Raw genomic sequence first — 23,750 nt, 5'->3', positions numbered from 1 at the left:
GAAGGGGACGGCTAATACTAACCCACCTAAAATCGGCTTTAAACTTAAGAACGTAAAGATGAAGTTTAATTGGTTATGTGAAAGAACGGTGGGACTGTATCATCTCACAGCAGGCACATACTGTGCTGTAATTAGTGAACGTTTTGTAGGGAAATGAAAACAGGTCACACCTCAACAATTATTTGCACTCGCACAAATGCTCCCAAAAATAATTTGAGGTCGCACAGATTAAATTTCGGGAACATATGCGACCAAAATGGTCACAATTTCGAGCCTAAACTAAATTGTTGTAGGGGGGTCTGGGGGCATTGTCCCCCTAGAGAAAAGTTTTGTGATTTTAACATGTAAACGAAGCAAAAGACAACATTTGCTTCAAGTAAAAAAAAAAACAAATCAAAAAAGCATTTATGGACACTAGGGCTGGGCATTGACACAAATTTCACCTTTGGATTTGATTTTGATGCAGAAGCTTGCGATTTGATTACCTTCAATTCAATAATGATTAATTTGGGGCCTATCAGGTACATTACATGGCAAATTTCCTCAAAGAAAAAATATCTCTCAGCTGTAAACAAAACAAGGAACCACAGCTGGTATATCATTATAATATTAAAGGTTAATATTAATTTATTTGTAAGCTACTTACATATAAATTACACATAAGGAAGATTTTATGGTAACGTTATAATACAATTTTAATGACAAAAATATGTTTCTACTCGTTTTTATGTAGGCTTTAACATTTAAATGGTGGCTGTCATAAAACAGATTTATACAATCAATATTGAAGCACATGTTAAGTACAAATACAATGAATATGCAATAGGCTATAGTGCAAAATGCTCCTCTCTAATTTAATTTTTGTAGATGACTAATGAGTTTTTGGACACTTTTCTGAGGTAAATGTGATGGTATATTTTTACAAGCTGTTTTATTGACGGCTTTACGCGGTTGAAACGCTGATTGATCGATTACATGTGACATGATACAGATTTCGGTAAGTACTGTATCTTTGAACATATACCTTCAGATGTTCATTCATGTTTATTTCGTGTTGAAACTAGTAAAGTGGTTCATGTGCTCTCTCCGTGAACTGAAGCGCTTAAGCGATCTGACAGCGCCAAGAAAGATCGTGACACCTCGAGAAATGTCTATGGTCTCACTCCAGTCTATGGGAAAGTAGCCCATTTTCAATTCTTGTGAGGTTTATTGTGCTATACCAATTTTTAGGTGTGCCAGCTTCCACTGTGGGTGGCTTCGGCACACACTGGCACACCCGTGGCTATGCCAGTGAGTCAAATAAAACAAAACAAACACAACACAAAACATGAACACACGTTTAAACACTCTTTCTCTGAATTACTAGTCGGGAAACAGGATGTGTGAACAGCAGTTTTACTTATGGTTGCTTCCTAGTAAAACCACAATCACGACACTGAGCATGTGTTTGGCGTTCGCACACATGAGAAAGACAACACTTTCACTTTCACTTTATAAAGATGCTTCTTTACAGGATCTTCACACACAGATCCTCCTGAAAAAGACAAACATGCTGAGTTTAGGGCTCTTTATTTATACCTCACTGTCTGATGAAACTAGATGCACTTGCATGTGTGATACACAGTCGAAACAGTTTTGAGGTTAATTCTCTGGAAAATATGATCTATGACACGAAGATCATATTTGCTCTCAGAACTGACTCAAAACCGGACGATTACATTACTTTAAATGAGTCTAGTCCTCAAGGTTATGATTATCGACACAATGCTCGTCAGAAAGGCAAAAGGGGAGGTGTTGCTGTAATCTATAGTAATATTTACAGTATTAGTCAAAAGTCTTTCAAATATAATTCCTTTGAAACTATTGTATTTTACGTAACATTATGTAAGTTGACATTTGTGCTGGCTACTGTATACAGGCCACCAGGACACAATACAGACTTTATTAAAGAATTTGCTGACTTTCTATCGGAGTTAGTATTGGCTGCAGATAAAGTCCTTGTTGTTGGTGATTTTAATATCCATGTAGATAATGAAAAAGACACATTAGGATTGGCATTTGCAGATATTCTAAACTCTATTGGTGTTAGACAACATGTGTCAGGACCCACTCATTGTCGTAATCATACTTTAGATCTAATATTGTCACATGGAATCGATATCGATGCTGTTGAAATTCTGCAGCAGAGTGACGACATCTCAGATCATTATCTAGTCTCGTGTATACTACATTTAGTCAAGGCGGCTAAACTGCCTCCATGCCATAAATGTGGTAGAACCATCACTTCTACCACTAAAGATCACTTTATAAATAATCTTCCTGATCATTTTCATCGCCTTAGCATACCAGACAGCTTAGAAGACCTCGATGTTGCAACAGAAACTATTGCCTCTGTCTTTTCCAGCACATTAGACTCAGTTGCTCCTTTGCGTTTAAAAAAGATTAAGGAAATTAATCCAATGCCATGGTACAATGAGCACACTCAGGCCCTAAAGGTAGCAGCCAGAAAAATGGAGCGCAGCTGGAAGAAAACAAAACTAGAAGTATTTCGCATTTCGTGGAGAGAGAGAATGATTGAGTACAGAAATGCCTTAAAAACTGCTAGATCTGCTTATTTTTCAAAACTCTTAGAAGAAAATAAACACAACCCTAGGTATTTATTTGATACAGTGGCTAAATTAACAAGAAATAAAGCTTCAACTTCTGATGTTTCCAAAGAGCACAGCAGTAATGACTTTATGAACTTCTTTACTTGCAAGATTGATAATATTAGAGAAAAAATAATAACCATGCAACCGTCTACTACAGTAGTGCGTCAGACAGTGCATTGTAGTGTCCCTGAGGAAAAATTCAATTCATTTACTGCTTTAGGAGAGGAAGAATTGTCTAAACTTGTTAAATCATCAAAATCAACAACATGTATGTTAGACCCTATACCGACTAAGCTATTGAAAGAAATCCTTCCAGAGGTCATAGATCCTCTTCTTAATATCGTCAATTCATCTTTATCACTAGGATACGTACCAAAAACTTTTAAGCTGGCTATTATTAAACCTCTTATTAAAAAACCACAACTTGATCCTAGAGAATTAGTCAATTACAGGCCGATCTCAAATCTCACTTTTCTGTCAAAAATACTAGAAAAGGCAGTATCATCACAACTATGTTCCTTTTTAGAAAGAAATGGTATCTGTGAGGATTTCCAGTCAGGATTTAGACCGTACCATAGTACTGAGACTGCTCTCATTAGAGTTACTAATGATTTGCTCTTATCATCAGATCGTGGTTGTATCTCTCTATTAGTGTTACTGGATCTTAGTGCTGCATTTGATACTATTGATCACAATATTCTTTTAAATAGACTCGAAAATTATGTTGGCATTAGTGGAATTGCATAGTCATGGTTCAAATCATACTTATCTGACCGTTATCAGTTTGTAGTAGTAAACAAAGACATGTCATATCGATCACAAGTTCAATATGGAGTACCACAAGGCTCAGTACTAGGACCGTTGCTGTTCACTCTGTACATGCTACCCTTGGGAGATATCATTAGGAAGCATGGCGTTAGTTTTCACTGTTATGCTGATGATACTCAGCTCTATATTTCGTCGCGCCCTGACGAAACTTACCAATTCACAAAATTAACAGAATGCATAGCTGATATAAAAAATTGGATGACCAGTAATTTCCTACTACTAAATTCAGAAAAAACAGAGATTCTTATTTTTGGACCAAAAACTTCTTCACGTAATAACCTAGAATACTGTCTAACACTTGATGGCTGCTCTGTTAAGTCTTCGTTGTCAGTTAGGAACCTGGGTGTGCTCTTTGATACCAATCTTTCATTTGAAGGCCATGTTACTAGCATCTGTAAAACCGCATTCTTCCATCTTAAAAATATATCTGAACTACGACATATGCTCTCAATGAAAAATGCAGAACAGTTAGTTCATGCGTTCATGACCTCAAGGCTAGATTACTGTAACGCTCTACTGGGTGGTTGTTCTGCTCGCCTGATAAATAAACTACAGATCGTACAAAATGCAGCAGCTAGAGTTCTTACTAGAACCAGGAAGTATGACCATATTAGTCCAGTTCTGTCAACACTGCATTGGCTTCCTGTTAAACATCGTATAGATTTTAAAATCTTGCTAATTACTTACAAAGCACTAAATGGTTTAGCTCCCCAGTACCTGAGCGAGCTCTTAACACATTATAGTCCTTCACGTCTATTGCGATCTCAGAATTCAGGCCAGCTGATAATACCTAGAATATCAAAATCAACCGCAGGCGGTAGATCCTTCTCCTATTTGGCACCTAAACTCTGGAACAATCTTTCTAGCATTGTTCGGGAAGCAGACACACTCTGTCAGTTTAAATCTAGACTAAAAACGCATCTCTTTAACCTGGCATACACAACACATTATCAATTTATATTTTCAAATCTGTTAAAGGATTGTTAGGCTGCATAAATTAGGTCACTTCCTATAACACCAGATGTACTCGTTACATCAGAAGAAGAATGGCATCTACGCTAATATTAGTCTTTCTGTTTATCCCGAGGTTTACCGTAGTCAACCGGATCCGGGCCGTATCCAGGTGAGATTGAGGACCTGCGCCTTGACACGACCACAACGCAGCCCTGAAGTATCAGCAGAGATTGAGTCAACTAGATCATCCACTGTGAGGGCCTCATCTACACGACAGCCACGACACAGTTCCTCAACAACCGTTCATACCGGCGTGATGAATACGATCCTCAACTGGATGGAACTGGAATAAATACTTTGAATGTTGCGATCCTATTGGACTTATGATAGCTACCTGAATTGTAACAAAGCACTGTTGGCCAGAGGAGAACTGGCCCCCCGACTTAGCCTGGTTTCTCCCAAGGTTTTTTTCTCCATTTTAACACCTGTCTGCCACCTGATGGAGTTTGGGTTCCTTGCCGCTGTCGCCTTTGGCTTGCTTAGTTGGGGACACTTGACATTTGACTTGACATTTGATATTCAACAGTGCTTTGATCTGCCTGCATTGACACTATTCTTTTAAGAGCTGCTGTGCAGCCAAATAATGTACCAGTTATCAATGTAAAGCTGCTTTGACACAATCTACATTGTAAAAAGCGCTATATAAATAAAGGTGACTTGACTTGACTATGACATTTAATTATGTTGAATGTTTTTTTTTTTGTGTCTGATGTTAATGAGGGATTTGTGGACCCATCAGTTTTTTTCAGATTTGTGGAGTAAATTTAAAATGTTTTTGATAATGAGGTTGTTGTGGCAAAAAAAATCAACACTGACTCTACTGCATAAGAGATAAACACATCCAATTGTCTTTAAAGGTTTTATTCCTTTCAAGAAAGGTCAGACAGTCATACAGAAGCACAAGTAGCTGCAGAGTGTAAGACAAAGAACGAAAGCTTCCCCTCACTTTTATATCTCTGACCTCCAAGGCTGAAGCCTCTGTCCTTTTACCATATTAGGAACATGTTTACCACTTCAGTGTTTTCCACTTGTCACCCAAAGAATGCGTACTTAAACACTTCTGAGAATAACAAAATCATGTAACCATAAGCATATAAGTAAAATCATATGGAAATTATACAGAAACTCAAAATTTCCCCCACAATTCCCCCCTTTTTGCCATTCTTTGATAACTAATCACTACATCTATTACAATGCTTCACTAAGGTAGAAATGCATATCTTCTCAAAAAAAAATATGAAAACAAGCAAATGTACGTTATTACATCACATTTATACTCTTCATCTCTGATTTTCATACAAACAACAAATTAAGGTACATCACCCAATCATAGAACTAATGATAGCATCCTTCATTTTACAGACATATAGCATGTACCATCTTAGTTGTATAACATCTTTTCACGCCAGATCTATTTTGTAGCCCACGATGTGTCATTGTCGAACCTTGGTGGTGATTTGGAATTCCTTGAGCTGATTTCACCTGTACACAAACCTTAGACAGGATAGAAGACATTTCTTTGCAATAGTTCAACATGTCATGTTCACACAATTCGGTTGATGTCACTCGTTGTTTAGCCCCTTCCATTCCCAAAAATGGGGTCTTCCAACCTAATTTAACATTTTCAGGCATATTTTCAGCCATACATTCATTAATGACCAGGAAAGGATAAATACACATCCGGAAAGACCGGCTTCAGCTTAAATTGCCGAAGCAAATCGATCACAGGAATGCAGGGAGTATGGCAACGCGACGCAGTGTCTCGTTCCCTCTCTCAGGGAACCATGGTTATAGTCATAACCTGAGACGTTCCCTTTCGAGGGAACTCGCACTGCGTCCCGAAAGGGGCGCTATGGGAACGATATCCCAAAACGCCATAATTCCAAAATGCCTGTACTCTTTTTAGGGGAGAACCCAAGCAGGAACCCTAGAGCATGCTGCAGGCCTCAGCCTCAGAGTGCCACGAAGGAAACGATACCTCAAAGGGTTATACCCCACAATTATACCATCCACAGGGACATGGAATGCAGAAATACGAGGATAGTTTCCTTGTGGCTGGAGTTCTGGAGTAAAGTATGGTTTCCACAACCTCGGTTGAGAGACCAGATACTATGAGTTGGGCCCCCTCAGGGGCCAAACCCACAGGTTCAATACTTCTGGGCGGGGTGAAAAATCAAACCCTTCACCTGAGATAGAAGGTCTCTCCTGATCAGAATCTCCGAGGGAGAGCCGTCGAGGAGAAACACAAGTTCCAAGAACCATATCAGACTTGGCCAGTAAGGTGCTACTAACAGACTTATTCCTTCCCGGCGGATTTTGTCCAGAACTCCTGGGAGCAGAACAATTGGGGGAAAAATATACAGACATGGCCCCGGCCACGCAGCGTCGTGTGAACGCTGAGTCATAGCTTGCTGGAAACTGCTGCGCCCTGAAGCACCAAGGGTGCCAAGGTTGGTAGAACGGCCCCATACAGACAATGAAATTGAGCGGGCACCGTATATTGAGGTGTACACCGCTCTATCCCGTATGGGGCTGCCCTTAGATTTCATTCAGAGGGTGCGAGCCTGATGCAACGTCGTGTGAGCGCTGAATCAAAGCTTGCTGGAAACCGCTGCGCCCCAAAGCACCGAGAGTGATGGGGTTAGCAGATCGGTCCCCTGAGGGCAACGAAGTGGCACGGGCACCGTATACTGAGGTGTACACCGCTCCACCCCGCAGGGGGCTGCCCTAAGAAGCCTAACACCACTGGCGTCAGGATCTACATGAAAGGCTGAACTAATACATGAATCTAACTACTTAAAGTCAGATAAATATGTATTATTTTAATTTCTCAAAATTAAATTACAGCCAACTGTCCATTTAATTCCTGAAAAATTAAATGCAGCAAATGATCTATCAGACAAGTTAATACTGTCTGAAAGAAATGCTAAATATAGTATGCATATAGGCCATACACACATCAAATAAAGAGTTATTAGTGCAGACATATAGCTTTTAAAAACCAGGCAATATCCCATTTAACTCCTCAAATTAAATGCATCAATGAATCACCAGACAAGTGTACACGGTCTGAATGATTGGTTGAATATTTATAACTGCCGTCTGCACACCCTAATCTACGCGTCGCCTCGGCAGACGCGAGATCCGTGCCACTAGATTCTTTATTGCATTTTGCAGGCTCGAAATCTACGCGTCGCCTCGGCAGACGCGCGATCCGTGCCACTAGATTCTTTAATGCAGTTTGCAGACTCGAAAACAACGCGTCGCCTCGGCAGACGCGAGATCCAAGCCATAGATTCTTTATTGCTCAAGACTTTATTCCCTCAAGAAAAAAGCCAAGTGGAGCAGAGCTAAAAAATCTCGATAGTGCATCACATCGGGAAATTTATGAATGAACACTGTCAGATCCCAATACAAGAGCTGACATGTATGCTCTGCTCTCAAACAAACAACACATGAATCGCGTCTATCCCCACTCGTATAGTAGCGAGGGCAGGGAAGCACACACGACTCAAGTTGCTATTTGCTCGCCAATAAACTCCTGTCTAGAAATATATAATGCTTGAGGACAAACAACAATAAATAGACAGAGACAGTTTCACACAGAGCGCTTTGCTGAGGCACAAAAGCTGAAGCCGGTCTTTCCGGATGTGTATTTATCCTTTCCTGGTCGTGACGTCACCCACCAGTGACGTTCACTCTCGCCATTGGACTAGTTGACACACGTGCATCAGACGCATTCACGCTGAGGGCGTTCCCATAGCGCCCCCTTCGGGACGCAGTGCGAGTTCCCTTGAAAGGGAACTGAAGAATCTGCAGGAGCTGGAGGATTTTTCTGAAGAACAGAGCTCAGTTTAACTGCTCAGAACAAACAAGAGACTCATCATAAAAACAATCATGGATCATACAGGTTATGACACACAATACTGAGAATCTGTTATGTATGTAAACTTTGAACTGCTTCATTTGTGTAAATGCAGATATTATTAGGCCTATATCTTGTGGACTATATAAACATCCGTTATAACAAAAATATTTGTTGCAGTGCTAAATAAAAAATAACATGTAATTAATGATCTCTTTTTTTAATTATTGATATTTTGCAGATTTTGCAATGTGTATGTAACTTTTGACTTCAGCTAATGGGTTACTATACAACAAAGAGTGCAACCTGCTGATACACTAATAGTTCATTTATTTATTTTCGAGATTTTTCATGGTCTGGAAATCACAATTTTAAAATTCTCTTGCACATATTTATTTTATGTTTTCTCATCATAAATTCTCTATTCTTGTTTCCTAATATATGCATGTCAAATGAACATGATTTTATATGGTGTATTTATGCTTTTTGCCACATGACTTCATGTTAATTTAACATGACTTTTGTCAAAATGAAAGTCCAGTATACGCAGTGGTGTTTTAATATATAAAATCTTAATGAAATAATCCTGATAAAAACTATGCTAAAAACCTGATAAAATTAATCCCAGGTAAATTTAAATTTCACTATTTGGAAAACTATAAGCTGACTTTTTATATATACATTTTTAGCAACATTAAAATTGTAGTTTTTTAAAACCAGTAAGGCAATAAGCAAAAACATTTCTTAAAAAAAAAATACTGGATTTATTTTCAAAGTTACACAACAATCCATACAGATTACAAACATACATTAAAGCTGCAAGCAGCGATGAAAGATCCCTTGCACCTGTGCCACGGCCTTAGGAAAACAGTGAATAGTGGGCAATATGCATTTAAGTATATAAATATAGGAGGACTACGTCAGTCATTTGTATTTGCCACACTTCCTGCTACCAGCTGGTGGCGATATTGCTAGTAGTGCATCACAGTGTTAAACACGTAACTTCCTGTTGCCAGTGGGTGGTGCTATTACTTTAACTGAATATTGTCATGTTGATGTGTTCAGGGCAGGACTGTTCTCAAACATGTGAAGTTTGGAGCAGATCGGACATTGTATGCCTGAGTTACAACATCTTCCTGTTTCATGTGAACTGTCTCTTACAGATGAAACACAGTCATTATGAGAATCCGCCTGCTGAAAGGTGTTTAATTGTGTTAAATCTTGTGTGGTTGAAGTGAATCATGATGATTGTGAATGTGTTTTCAGCCTGTAACTGCACAGCGGATCCACACAAACTCGTGAGTTCAGCTGATCACTGACACTAAAAATCAAAACACACGCCGAGTCCAAAATTGACACGTGCTTTCTAATATTGTTTTATCATTCTTCATAGATCAGCTGATTTAATTTTACTGTCCATTAATTCAGCACATCAGATGATTTTATTATGTTGTTTGTGTTATTGCATGTATAGATCAGTTGTTGTGGTCTTTGGCTCTTGTCATGATCGTTCTTCTCATGATGGTCTTCATCTGTCTCACTTGACATTTGACTTGACATTTGATATTCAACAGTGTTTTGATCTGCCTGCATTGACACTATTCTTTTAAGAGCTGCTGTGCAGCCAAATAATGTACCAGTTATCAATGTAAAGCTGCTTTGACACAATCTACATTGTAAAAAGCGCTATATAAATAAAGGTGACTTGACTTGACTTGTTTCATGCTTTCTCAGGAACTCAGGTGAGTCACGAGGGTTTATATATATACAGGTGCTGGTCATATAATTAGAATATCATCAAAAAGTTGATTTATTTCACTAATTCTATTCAAAAAGTGAAACTTGTATATTATATTCATTCATTACACACAGACTGATATATTTCAAATGTTTATTTCTTTTAATTTTACTAATTATAACTGACAACCAAGGAAAATCCCAAATTCAGTATCTCAGAAAATTAGAATATTGTGAAAAGGTTCAATATTGAAGACACCTGGTGCCACACTCTAATCAGCTAATTAACTCAAAACACCTGCAAAGGCCTTTAAATGGTCTCTCAGTCTAGTTCTGTAGGCTACACAATCATGGGGAAGACTGCTGACTTGACAGTTGTCCAAAAGACGACCATTGACACCTTGCACAAGGAGGGCAAGACACAAAAGGTCATTGCAAAAGAGGCTGGCTGTTCACAGAGCTCTGTGTCCAAGCACATTAATAGAGAGGTGAAGGGAAGGAAAAGATGTGGTAGAAAAAAGTGGGATAACCGCACCCTGGAGAGGATTGTGAAACAAAACCCATTCAAAAATGTGGGGGAGATTCACAAAGAGTGGACTGCAGCTGGAGTCAGTGCTTCAAGAACCACTACGCACAGACGTATGCAAGACATGGGTTTCAGCTGTCGCTTTCCTTGTGTCAAGCCACTCTTGAACAACAGACAGCGTCAGAAGCATCTCGCCTGGGCTAAAGACAAAAAGGACTGGACTGCTGCTGAGTGCTCCAAAGTTATGTTCTCTGATGAAAGTAAATTTTGCATTTCCTTTGGAAATCAGGGTCCCAGAGTCTGGAGGAAGAGAGGAGAGGCACACAATCCACGTTGCTTGAGGTCCAGTGTAAAGTTTCCACAGTCAGTGATGGTTTGGGGTGCCATGTCATCTGCTGGTGTTGGTCCACTGTGTTTTCTGAGGTCCAAGGTCAACGCAGCCGTATACCAGGAAGTTTTAGAGCACTTCATGCTTCTTGCTGCTGACCGACTTTATGGAGATGCAGATTTCATTTTCCAACAGGACTTGGCACCTGCACACAGTGCCAAAGCTACCAGTACCTGGTTTAAGGACCATGGTTTCCCTGTTCTTAATTGGCCAGCAAACTCGCCTGACCTTAACCCCATAGAAAATCTATGGGGTATTGTGAAGAGGAAGATGCGATATGCCAGACCCAACAATGCAGAAGAGCTGAAGGCCACTATCAGAGCAACCTGGGCTCTTATAATACCTGAGCAGTGCCACAGACTGATCGACTCCATGCCACGCCGCATTGCTGCAGTAATTCAGGCAAAAGGAGCCCCAACTAAGTATTGAGTGCTGTACATGCTCATACTTTTCAGTTGGCCAAGATTTCTAAAAATCCTTTCTTTGTATTGGTCTTAAGTAATATTCTAATTTTCTGAGATACTGAATTTGGGATTTTCCTTATTTGTCAGTTATAATCATAAAAATTAAGAAATAAACATTTGAAATATATCAGTCTGTGTGTAATCAATGAATATAATATACAAGTTTCACTTTTTGAATGGAATTAGTGAAATAAATCAACTTTTTGATGATATTCTAATTATATGACCAGCACCTGTGTGTGTGTGTGTATATATATATATATATATATATATTATATATATATATATATATATGAGTCAGAAAGAAAGTCTGCAATGATTTTGTAATTGTCAATAAGTCATTTCCTGCATTTGCATTGTGAAAAAAAACATTATATTTAGCCTATGAATGTGTGCAGGAGTGGACAGAGAATAAAAAGAAACAATACTTTCTGTCACAAAAGACAAAACACATGTACAGAGCGATATTACACCATTCAATACACATAAATATAGAACAATACAAACATGAATGCTATATAAATATTTTAATATTTATGCTGTAAAATCTCTCTGAGTAAATGGGAAATTCTTTGATGAAAATAATAGTTTTCAATCTTGTTGTCAGTTTTCTGAGAGCAGTGCCGTGTGTCAGTGAAAACAGGTGAGTGAATCAAACCGAGAGAAAGAATCGAGTTGCACTGGATCACTTTAACATTCACTGCTGTTCATAAATGAATGTGTTTCTCTGGAGTCCAAATGAAGGTCAGATCTGATGATCCTCATTCACTACAGTTCATGGACTCAAACTCAGAGCTGAACGTCACTGTGATCTTTGATGAAGGAGTTTCAGTTCACTCTGAGCTTCTGAAAACTTTCATTCCTGCATCTGTCTGTTTCCAGACGTGTGACCACATCTCATAGACTTGATCTGTGTGTGTGTGTGTGTGTGTGTGTACCTCTGAGCGTGAGGGGCCCACGTTTGCTCCACAGGTTCCATGGTGAGCTCCTCCCCATGAGCACCTGCATATTTCTGCAGGCCAGAGAAGGACAGATCTGAGAAGCAGTCCAGCAGCCGTGGCTGTCCTCTGATTCGCCTTAAAAACAGAGAGAAACTCTTGATTAGATCATGTGACACACAGAAAATGAAGTGTCACATATTGCTGCAGTAGCATCCTCTACCCCAAACACTGGTTCCCTACCACCGCCAATACATCTGGAGAACAGATTTGAAGTGTTAATGAATGTGGGTGAGGAATCCTCAAACGTGATCGGACACAGATCAAATCAGCCAGCTGCTAACACTGATGCTAACTGCCGCTCAAGGTCGAGCAGACAACTGCACTCAGCTCAGAGCGTGACTCCATAATCAGAAACATTAGCAGCAGGACTACAACTATGGGTTCAAGTGTACTATAAGTGGTAACTAAATACATTTTCTAAATACAGAGATGGTACATTTAAAGCACATTTTAGTTCATATTTCATGGTGTCTCAAAATAGCACAGTCTTAGATGTTCTTAAAGGGGGTCATATCATGAAAATCGGACTATTCCCATGTTTAAGTGCTATAATCGGGTCCCCGGTGCATCTACCAACCCAGAAAATGTGAAAAAGGACAACCCAGTAATTTTGTTTTGGTAAGCCTTTCTCTGCAAGCATGTGACAATTCAAGCCGCTCTGATTTCGCACCCCTTGTGACGTAGGAAGGGGATTTTATTATATTATCACCCCCTAAATCTGCACGTTTCCACCCACGGTGCCGCCATTGTTTTTGCAAGTGACAGCGGTGTACGAGTAACACTGGTCCTGGAGTGCATCTGTTCTGCACAGTGTATCCTGCTCAAACACACTCGAATGTCGTCAGGATTACTAAAACTACGTGAAGGAAGCAAAACTCTGCAGGACAGCAGCACTCAAGAACGACCATCCCTGAACTTGTTATATGTCTCAGCTATGTAAACATTATCACTGATCTGTTAACAGCTATAATAGAAAACATACGAGTCTCCTGGCATCTAAGTCACTAAGGATGCAGTGGTGTAATTTTATTTATGAAGGGAATGTGTCCAGATAAATTCATATACCAGTATGTGTAAGTAATTAACACTAGAATGCTGCAGTAAAACAGGATTTGCACAGATTCTCAAAGATGGATCGATACCAACTGTTCATGATCCAATTTCATATATATTTATTTCTTGATGTTTGCAAATTGTCTTCCTGAATGTATTTCGTTAGCATGTTGTTAATGTACTGTTAAATGTGGCTAAAGTTACCACTGTCTCTTACTGTATTCACGGAGACCAGAGCCATGTCGTTATTTTCATTTTTAACCTAAAAACGTTTGCAGTCTGTATAATTCATAAACGCATCTTCATTCTCATTGAGTCTCTCCAACAGTGTGTAGCTTTATCCACGTTAGCCGTGCAGCATAATATCAAAATCATTCAGAATCGAATGTTTGCAAACATCCACAAAATACATGCCATACTTACGTGATCTGATATGCTGCATCAAGAACAGTTTGTAATGATCCATTTTGAGAGTTATATTTGCTGTGTGAGCTTCTGCTGTATTATGTGTGCCTCGGTGTATTGGAATGACGAGCGAGCCCTATTTGGCGAACTTGGGGCGGGGAGCACGAGTTCATTTGCATTTAAAGGTACACACACCAAAACAGCGCATTTTTTCTCCCACCCAAAAATAGGTGTTTAAACATGGTATAATAAAAAAATCCATGGGGTATTTTGAGCTGAAACTTCACAGACACATTCTGGGGACACCTTAGACTTGTAAAAATGGGCATAATTGATCGCCTTTAAGATTATCTTAAGAAGTACTAAAGAAGAATTTTTAGTATATTAAGTACAAATTTAGTGCGTGAAAATAGAGCACTTTAAGTACATTATAGAAATGCACTTTTTTTCACCTGGGGAGAGAGAGAAAATAAGCATATGTGAATTAGCGCATAGCCTGATATTGCCGAGTTCAACATGTTCCTGGGTCAACATTTTTGTTGATCCTGGAACAACATTCAAATCAACCAATCAGATTTGAGGGAGAAGTTTACAGATTATGTCAAGTTTAGGCTTAAAAACCTGAATTGGTGCTTCTACATCAGTGTTATTCATCTATCATTTCCCTCTGATTTTTGGGATAACTTATGGGTAGGATTAGATTTAGGGGTAGGAATAGGGTTAACACTAAATTTTCACACTAGAATGTTGTTCCAGGATCAACAAAATATGCTGACCTAGGAACGCATCTAACTCAGCAATATCAGGACGTGCGTGAATTAGCATACCAAGTGTGCATACCAAATTAGCAAGTGTGCATCTCTCACGGCAGCAGTGTCTCTACTAATAGCGAAACTATAAGTTTATCTACCACAAGAACCGCACAGTTTTTACCTCGCAGGTGGGAAATGTCATGTATGTTAAATTGCTAAACTATTTCACTGATTAATTTGTCAGAGCAGCACTGACAATATGTCCGTACTGTACAGTACATGTGCACGTTTGAGAGAGAGAGAGAGAGAGTATATGCTTTCAGGACACAATAAAACGTATTTTGTGGCAAAAAAAACCATGACAATTTGCATAGATGAGTGAGGAGAGTTTGGGTAAGGCTGTGTCCTATTTCTTTGAGATCTTCTGAGTTTTATTGCTTTATTGCAGAGTGCTTGATCTCAGCTTTTGTTAGCAGGAAAATCAAGTCTTGCAGTATATAATTGCAAAAAAAAAAAAAAGAAAAGAAAAAAAAAAAGAAGTAGTCAAACTGAAACTGTGTCCACGTCACAGTCAGTGTTATCTCTTGCCAGGCAAAGTGGAAAAACCTGGTGTGCAGATTCCTGCCTGGGGTGAGACCCTTTAAAAAGGTTGTAATATGTGCACTTTTGGTACCAGCTAGCATGCACTCTTTAGATACCTTTTGAAAGAGCATCAGCACTGTGACATCTTTATTTTTCTGTATCATCATGGCAATGTGAGCCGTTGAAGGAGAATGAATCATCAGCTGTCCTGCACTGGCCAATTGCATGTCCCTTGAACACCTGACATTACTGTGAATGAAATGATGAATGGCCCTTTTGTTTGCCATCGCCAAGAAGCAACTTAATGCAGATTTAAGGATCTTCAGCTAAACACCTGAAGCTGTACTAAGCTGTTGATTTTTAAAACCACATTAACAATCATATTTTACTTCAACCACAGATGATTAAATTAAACAAATGTGGTCATATCTCATGTTTACTGGAAGGAAGTTTGCAATCATTTACAGGAAATGCATGAACTCTGAGACAGAGATATCTCATACATAACCTGAGACGTTATTCGTAACCTAACCATGAGCTCTTCTCTTCTGCTCAATGGTAACGATCAAACTCTTTCAAATGTCAAACATAAATGAACATTAAACATTAACAGATGTTTCCCTTCACTCAAAAACACATAAAATAACACTTAATTTCAATATTTACTCTCCATTTCCAGCCATATGATCAAAGCATGATATCTGTAATTGTATTTTCACAAGTGAAATGTCACCATAGGCTGCCATTGTTGATATCAAGAAATCATATCCAGAGAATGAATAAAAGTCAAAACGGCTTGCCATAGGTATTTGCACATGTAACTCGAATTCCTGACGACTCGTTTAGGCAGTTCAGAGTCGATTCTTTCATTTGAGAGACAATAACTTCATTTATCGTGCACTTTTGACAATGTTTTCATTCACAGATAGCTATATACATTATATTACATACATTATATTATCCTCTATTACACACTGCATGAAAGGAAAAATTCTCAAAACCATAATAGGACACTTTAAAAAATCTCAATGGAACTCAATGGAGACGGTTGGATTGTCTCCCAAAACAGATTTCCTTCTCATTATTTCAGCAACATATTATATTACACAGAACCAGTATCAATTTACAGCAAGTGAAATATCGCACAGAAACCATTATTGAATGATGTTCAGTGTGGTGACAGGATGAAAGGATGATCCTCTGGACACGGAGCCGTTGATCTCCTCAGATATGATTCAGTGAGCTTCTTCTGGACAGCAGCTTCAGGATCCCTGAGAGAAACACATTCAGATACAGCAGATGAAGATTCACACATACCCCTTTTCCACCGACTCAGTTCCGGTGTGGATATATATGATGGCTGTTTCTCAGTATGCGTTCTTAAGCGATCTTGCGTCCTTGTGTTCTTGCTCGTCATCATCAACCGTCGAAGTACAGTTCCAATACTCAAGAACGCAAGAACAGAGGACGCATGAAAGTACCCGGATGTGTTCTTGATATCGAGGATGCATCGAATGCAGACTTGAGAGAATCGAACCGTTAAAAATCCCAGAAGACGCTGCGGGCGGTCGACGTACAGAAGCCTGTAAGCTTTAAAGTTCTCGTTCTCACTTATGAGATTCCCGCTACAAGCTCACAAATACGTGACGGCTCGTGAAAGCAAACGTTTGTCGGTTTGTTTTGCTTAATTTTAATAAAGTGATAACCTGAAGAAAGCCTGCAGTATTTTTAGCATATAAAAAATAATCTTAACATTGACAAAGCATGTAACACAAAGGCTACTCATTTTCATAAACACACGCGGTAAAAAAAAAAAAAAAAAACAGATATAAAATTATATGACAACAATTAATGTCTATAATATTATGATAGAGGTCTTTTAATAGGTTATGCCATTTGTTTGTGATGTTATGTTGTATTTATTGTGCATTAGCCACTACTATAATATGCGGGGACGGTCAGTTGAGCAACAAGATCGCAGCACATCTCAATTCTCAAATGATGCATTGTGTCCTCGCGTCCTTTGTTCTTTTTAAGGTCGCCTGGTGTAACGGTCACTTAGAGCATTTACAATAATTTGTGGTAGATTGTGAACTGCGCATGTGCATTGAGTGTGTGCGTCTGTAAGAGAACGTGAACGGTGAGCAGGAGAAGAGATAACCGCTCTATCGACTTTGTACTCTTTTCCCTTTTATTTTCCTTTTTCTATTTGTGACCTAAGTTGAATGTTTATTTGGATCCTTTTCTCTCACTCATCCCCATGTATGCGGACGAGTGTGACGATGTACAAGTCATTTTATTAAACCCGGGGAAAATACGCCAGCTCTCGCCTCACGTGCATCATTTCCTCGAGCTCTACACATTTGTTTTTCTGGGCAACAACATTTCAACTCTGCGTTACACTGGCAAGACCGGACTCCACGAGAACGAAAGTCCGTTCTCTGCGTTCTTGGAACTGAGAAACAGCCGATGTGAATATGCTTTATAGACCCTTTTCACATTTCCGGGTTTCTCAGAAGCGGAAGTCGTCATAGTTGGGTAAAATTCTATAGCGGTGAATGAGAGAATACATTAAATGTATTTTTTTGTGTTTCCATTTGCTTAAATAGCAAAAGAAAAACTCCACAATAGTGTTTTCACAAGTTTTTCAAAAATGGAGAGTGATTGTTAACGACAGGCAGGTAATAGGCCTACTAAGTATAGTGTTATAAATTTATATGTTTTAAAAAAAAATGAAAATATGAAAAACTTTGCAGGATTTATGATATTGATGACTGTTAAAACACGTCATCACAGTCTGTGAAAAGGGTCTATTATTTATGATTACGTTAATTTTCTTAAGTGTTCCTGGCCTGTGAGTGACCATTCTCAAACAATGCCGTGAGAGGTGGTTCATGGGCCGGAAAGATCGGTTCAGCTCCGGCCCTAAAAGCCAGAGAAACACTGGCACTGTCTCAATGAACAATCATTGCACTTTATATCTAAATATATACGCAGTACAACTAAGTGTGAGCAAGTGAATCAACGCTTTCTGTTTATCTCCAGAAAGGACAGATGATTGTGATCTGCTGGTTCACTAGAATCAGTCCCGGTACAGTGAACAGCACCGTCCGCGCAAACACAGAGACACGCACTGTTGGTGATGGATAAGTTATAGACGGGTAAACACCTTCCTTCGGCTGAAAACAGGAAATGAGAAACCACAAACCATTCTGGTGAAAAAGGACTAAGAGTCTGAAACCTGAATGATCTTGTAATTCAGTCAAAACCACTTCAAGTCTTTCTTTCTCTCGCTTTGATTCACTCACCTGTTTTCTGAATAACTGCAATGAAGGTTCTCTGCTTTCCGAAAATATCTGACAACACATTGAAACTCATTATTAAATACTATTATATTCATTATATTTATTCAGAGAGATTTTATAGTTCAGGCCACTGATTTCATCAAGATTTCATGACTATTTATAGTCTCTCATACACAATGAATCACTCGTGACTCACCTGAAGATCAGCAAGAAACAGATCAAGAGCAGAAGAACAACCGTGATGAAGAAAAGAGCAGAAATCCACCAGAACTGATCTAAACAAGCCACACAATATAAAATCAGATCTGATCTACACAATCAACAACACAATACAATCATCTGAATTAATGAGCTATATATTATATATTTCTTCTCTTTCTCTAAACTTTGGCATGTGTCTTATATGTGATCTTCAGTCAGATATTTCAGACTCAATCATCATCTGAACTCACGTGAATCTGGAGTTTGTGACGGTCCGCCGCTGGAGTCTGTGTCGTTAAACACTGAAAAACACATTCATAAAAACATAATCATCCTGTTAAAGGAGATTTAAACACAGAGTTTGATCTGAATCAGGACAGATGTGTGTGTCTCCTTTAATGAACATCTGCAATAATGTCGAGGCAGATTCTCACAGTAATGAATGTGTTTGAAGTGTATCAGAAGTGAATCTCAGTCATCATTTCTTCTCCTTCATGTCACTCCAAACCTCTGTGACTTTAATTTCATGGTCCGAAAACACTGAGGTTTCCTTTAAAAAAAATCTGCTGTTGTGTTTCACAAAGTCATTCAGGTTTGTAACGACATGAGGATATTTCTGTGTGAAGTGTCTCTTTAAGGATCATCTGTCCATCATAAACATCATCATAAGAGATGAAGTGTCTCTCTCACCTCTGAAGATGGTCTCACGTATGATCTAAAAGGAAAGAAAGAAGCGTTATAGCAGCATTTATAGTGTTCATGAAGGATTCATTACTGTGTGAGTTTATTGTGTTCATGTTGAACTGCAGCTCTAAAGATTCATAGTCAAATCAAAAGAAAATGATCATCATTTCTGTTTAAATATGAAAACAGATGAATGTTGAGAGAGATTGAGTTGATTTACTCCTTTAGAATGACACTGAATCTCATGATGAAGTTGATCCACACAGTGAGAAGTGACGAGACGATCAGATGAGACTGAAATAACGGGATCGATCAGTGTTTCAGGATCTGATGGATCTGCTATCAGACGTCCGTCCTGAACAAATCAAACACAAGATGATCAGATCATGTATGTGTGTGTGTATAACAGTGTTGGGGGGCCCGGCAATAACCCGGATTGCGTCAACAGACGATGATCATGTATGGACGACAGCCAGAGATATTGTCAAAAGCATCAAATCTTGGCAATATTAAGAGGATTTGGCATTTCCAATTAATGTAGGCCTGTTACATTTTTCTAGTCCAGGGTTTCCCAAACTGAGGTTCAGGGGTTCCTAAGTTGATGACAAGCAATTCATTAAATTATAACTGAATCATTAAAATCAAACAAATAGCCTAATTACTATTCAAATAAAAAATCTAAATAAAACTTGCTAACAAAAATTAATATTTTATTTCTTTAATCTGCAGTCACAGCACAGATCAGCAGGGGTCAGATTTCGCCTCACCTTTGACTTACAAGATGATGGAGGAAAATTTTGTGAGAAGCGAACTGTAAAAGCGCATATTTAAGCGAATTTGTCATTGTACTGTTTTGTTGTTGTGTTTTTCATTAAGGATAATAATGATTCCATCATTAAGCCTTTGCGGCCGTGAGCATTTTACTTTCGCTTTTGTCACACGTCGATTAACAGGTAGGAAAATTTCCTCAAGTCACATCCCTAGTTCAAATATGTAAAAACAATAGCTATGTAAAATACTACTGATAAAAACTTTAAAAAGGAAATTAATCAATGTTTTTGAGCATGTAAATGTGCCATTAAATGATCGAAATTGAAATCTCGGGGGGTACTTCGAGTAAATTATTTGGTCGGCTGACAAAAAAGTTTGAAACCCCCTTTTCAATTAGGCTACTTTCTTTATTATTAAATTAATATTATAATTAATTTACCCCGCAATAATTTCATAGCGCATCTCCGCATGACTGACGTGCTATTAGCTGTCTTTGAAAGCATTTTTTTTAGGAATATTATAGAATGAATTATAGGCCTATAATTACAATTATTAACAGTCTATAAAATCTCCTAACACTGCAGTCATCAATGCCAATTAACCTGTTAACTGTCGCCCCCACTTTTTTTCTTTTTTTTTTTGACATGAAAATGCACTATCCAAACTTAAATGGTTGTAATTCAAGAACACTTTGGAATATAGACATAAGGTTGGTCTTGTTTTAAAGATGAAATTTGGCAGATTATGTAAAACTTATGTAAGTGAAACAGAAAAAAAGTTATAGAAGTCTAAGTTTATGAAAATATAAAATGTAAAAATATAATATTTTATATTTTATATAAAATATATATTTTACAAAACAAGATTTACTCTAAAACTGCAACGAAATCAAAGCCAAAAATCTTAACAAGTTGTGTTCCAAATTTCAGGTTGATACCTCAAAAAATGAGCTTTCAGTAAGATTTTGTTTGGGTGCAGTACCACACTTTTTCACTAGATGACAACCAAGCTCCATTACGGACCATATAAGGGCGCCTCCATTTCCATATATGGTTTGAGTGATCTGAACCATATATTTCCATTATTTTCATACAATTTATGAAGTAGACATCCCATATAGAAGTAGTATGGGAAGTTTGGCAGAATTTGATATGAATTCAGCTTCTAATAAACATAAAAACAACATGTATGTGGGTTATAGATCACCGCCACAATCATAAATGTATTTTTTTTTTTTCCTATTAAAAACATTTTCAGAACATTTTTCTCAAAAAAATTGAATGGATGTTATCTTTTGAACTCTTGGCATGAAAACAAACATGTTTCAACCAATATTTAATGATTTTTCATGTTCATCGCTATTTCAAAATAAAGGTCTGAACATGCCTTATGAGAATGAAAATATGCTTGTTGCAAATTGATAAATTACTGCGCCTCTGTAATGTTTTTGGAAAATCACCATATATGAAAACTAGAGATTCTAAGCTTTCAAATGATATATAGTTTGTCAAGATTAGTTTAGTTTTAGTATAGGATATTACTGTTTTAAATATGTAATGGCTGTGGGCCCACCGGTGGGTCAGTGACAGTTAACAGGTTAAGGCTTTGCGTCAAGCACCGACTTTAAAAAAAACAACCTGTTTCTCATTTGTTTCACTAGCCTGTATATATGTACGGCCACAAGAGAAATAATGGAATAAATTAAGACAGTTATATACCGTTATCAGCGTATTATGTTGAAATTCGTCTCTGAGAGAATATGCTCCGTTTATGCAGAGTCAGACAGCTTTCACTTTTACTTTCACTTTCTGTAGTGAATACTGACCGAGGTTGAGACTTTTTCATATCTTATAAAAACAGTCACCTTTGTATACCAGCTCTGTTCACAGTCAGGATCATTGAGTGTGTGATTCAGAATCACAGGCAGAATCTTGTACACAAACCCCACTGCTGTCTGAATCTCTCCACACGTCGTGTTGATGATAGACATGATTCAGCTCAAATGAAAAACCTGTTAAAATCACAGACCAAATCACTACATTATAATACTAGTGCATGACAAGGGTTTTCTTGGAATAAACATTTAAACGTTTCTGAAAAAGGTCATTTAACAATGAAAAAGTTAAGAGAATCACTTTCTATAATTTATCATACGCAAATACACTTATAAATTTCTAAAAGAAGGTTGAGTTATCACAGGTTGAGTTGCTAGAACACACAAACACGAAATTTTTTTTTTTTTTTTTTTTACCCGATAGATGTCTATCAGGGATGATTACAGCGCTGTACAAACAACTTTATTAAGTTATTTTATTGAGTGTTTAAATGAAAATAAACACACACAGCCTAATGCTTTTTGGGACATTTCACTCTAATTATCAACATTCATACAAAATGTACAGACAGCCGTCGAGCATTATTGATAAACTGCTGATATTTCTTAATTTCCTCCATTTCACATTGTTCGAGGGGTAATACCCTTTTGTTTTACAGTATCGTGAGGGTAAAAGTTATGAATCGTCCTTCAGACAGCGACGATAAAACACAAACACTCATTTCAGCAGACAGTTAGGCTACTTATACGCTCTTAAATTATATTTCTAGGATTTTTTTTTTTATCTTTCCTCTCTGAAATTGAATATGCCTCCTTCAGGAATTCATCCTGGCGCTGACGCTTAAAATCCTCAACAATCAACAGAAACCGTGATTAAACCTATAGACTGCACTAAGACTGTGTTTTTACCTGAGAGCCGATCCTCTGTCAGAGAAAATGAATGAAGTACTCTTGATGGTATTCTCGTGTTGTTGTATACTGCAGCACGAGCGCGAGGCATAAACATGCACGCTGCGTGCAGAAACAGTCTGAGAAACCTATGAATACCACTTCCTTTGCACTGTTATTTAACTTGACTTAAGCTATAGGATACTCATTTAAATGCTTGTCACTTCCCAGCAAGCAATAGACGTCATTGCATTGATACCCATCATGTTGTGGTTTCCACTTTACAAGACGCAAGTGTCATTTAGACATAGTCTATCCAATTCAGAGCTAAATCATGACTACAGATATACCATGTGCACCCAGCAAGCAATTTTATGTCTAATATGTAGTCGTCTAATTGATGACAAGCAGGCACGTGCACTCAACCTGTGCAGAGCACGTGCCCTTTTTGTCCTTATACTCCGAAGTGGCCTTTTTTTTGGACGTGTTTTATTTTATTCATTTATTTTCTTCAATAAATCAATGCTATTGGTCACCCTTTACGTCTGTCTGTCGATTTACAAATATATTTAGCCAATTAAAGGTATTAAAAAGAGCTTGTGACAAAATCTTTTTGGATCCGCTCAAACTGTCAGTCAAACCTCTTAACTTCGCCCCCTGAGTGCAGCGAACTGAAAATTCACAGCAGAGCAGCTGAGCGTCTTGCAACGGTAAATAAATATCTTGTTGTTTGAATAAGTACAACGTTGTCTTTATGGAAGAAACACTAGTATGTCTATTAAAGGCTCATGTTTTATGCAT

At 38.1% G+C, this 23,750-nt stretch overlaps 2 protein-coding genes across 4 annotated transcripts in view; both read left to right on the top strand.

Annotated features, from left to right (window-relative positions):
* The window catches only part of LOC127508114 (obscurin-like), a 536,232-nt gene that overhangs the window by 364,827 nt on the left and 147,655 nt on the right, over positions 1-23,750 (top strand). The gene's annotated exons all lie outside the window — the stretch shown is intronic.
* Positions 1-23,750, top strand: part of LOC127508193 (gastrula zinc finger protein XlCGF7.1-like) — a 186,020-nt gene that overhangs the window by 26,978 nt on the left and 135,292 nt on the right. The gene's annotated exons all lie outside the window — the stretch shown is intronic.

Source organism: Ctenopharyngodon idella, chromosome 3, assembly GCF_019924925.1.
Source record: "Ctenopharyngodon idella isolate HZGC_01 chromosome 3, HZGC01, whole genome shotgun sequence".
NCBI lineage: Eukaryota > Metazoa > Chordata > Actinopteri > Cypriniformes > Xenocyprididae > Ctenopharyngodon > Ctenopharyngodon idella.
Note: the sequence above shows the minus strand (reverse complement) of the source record. Positions and strands in the feature narration are given on the sequence as shown.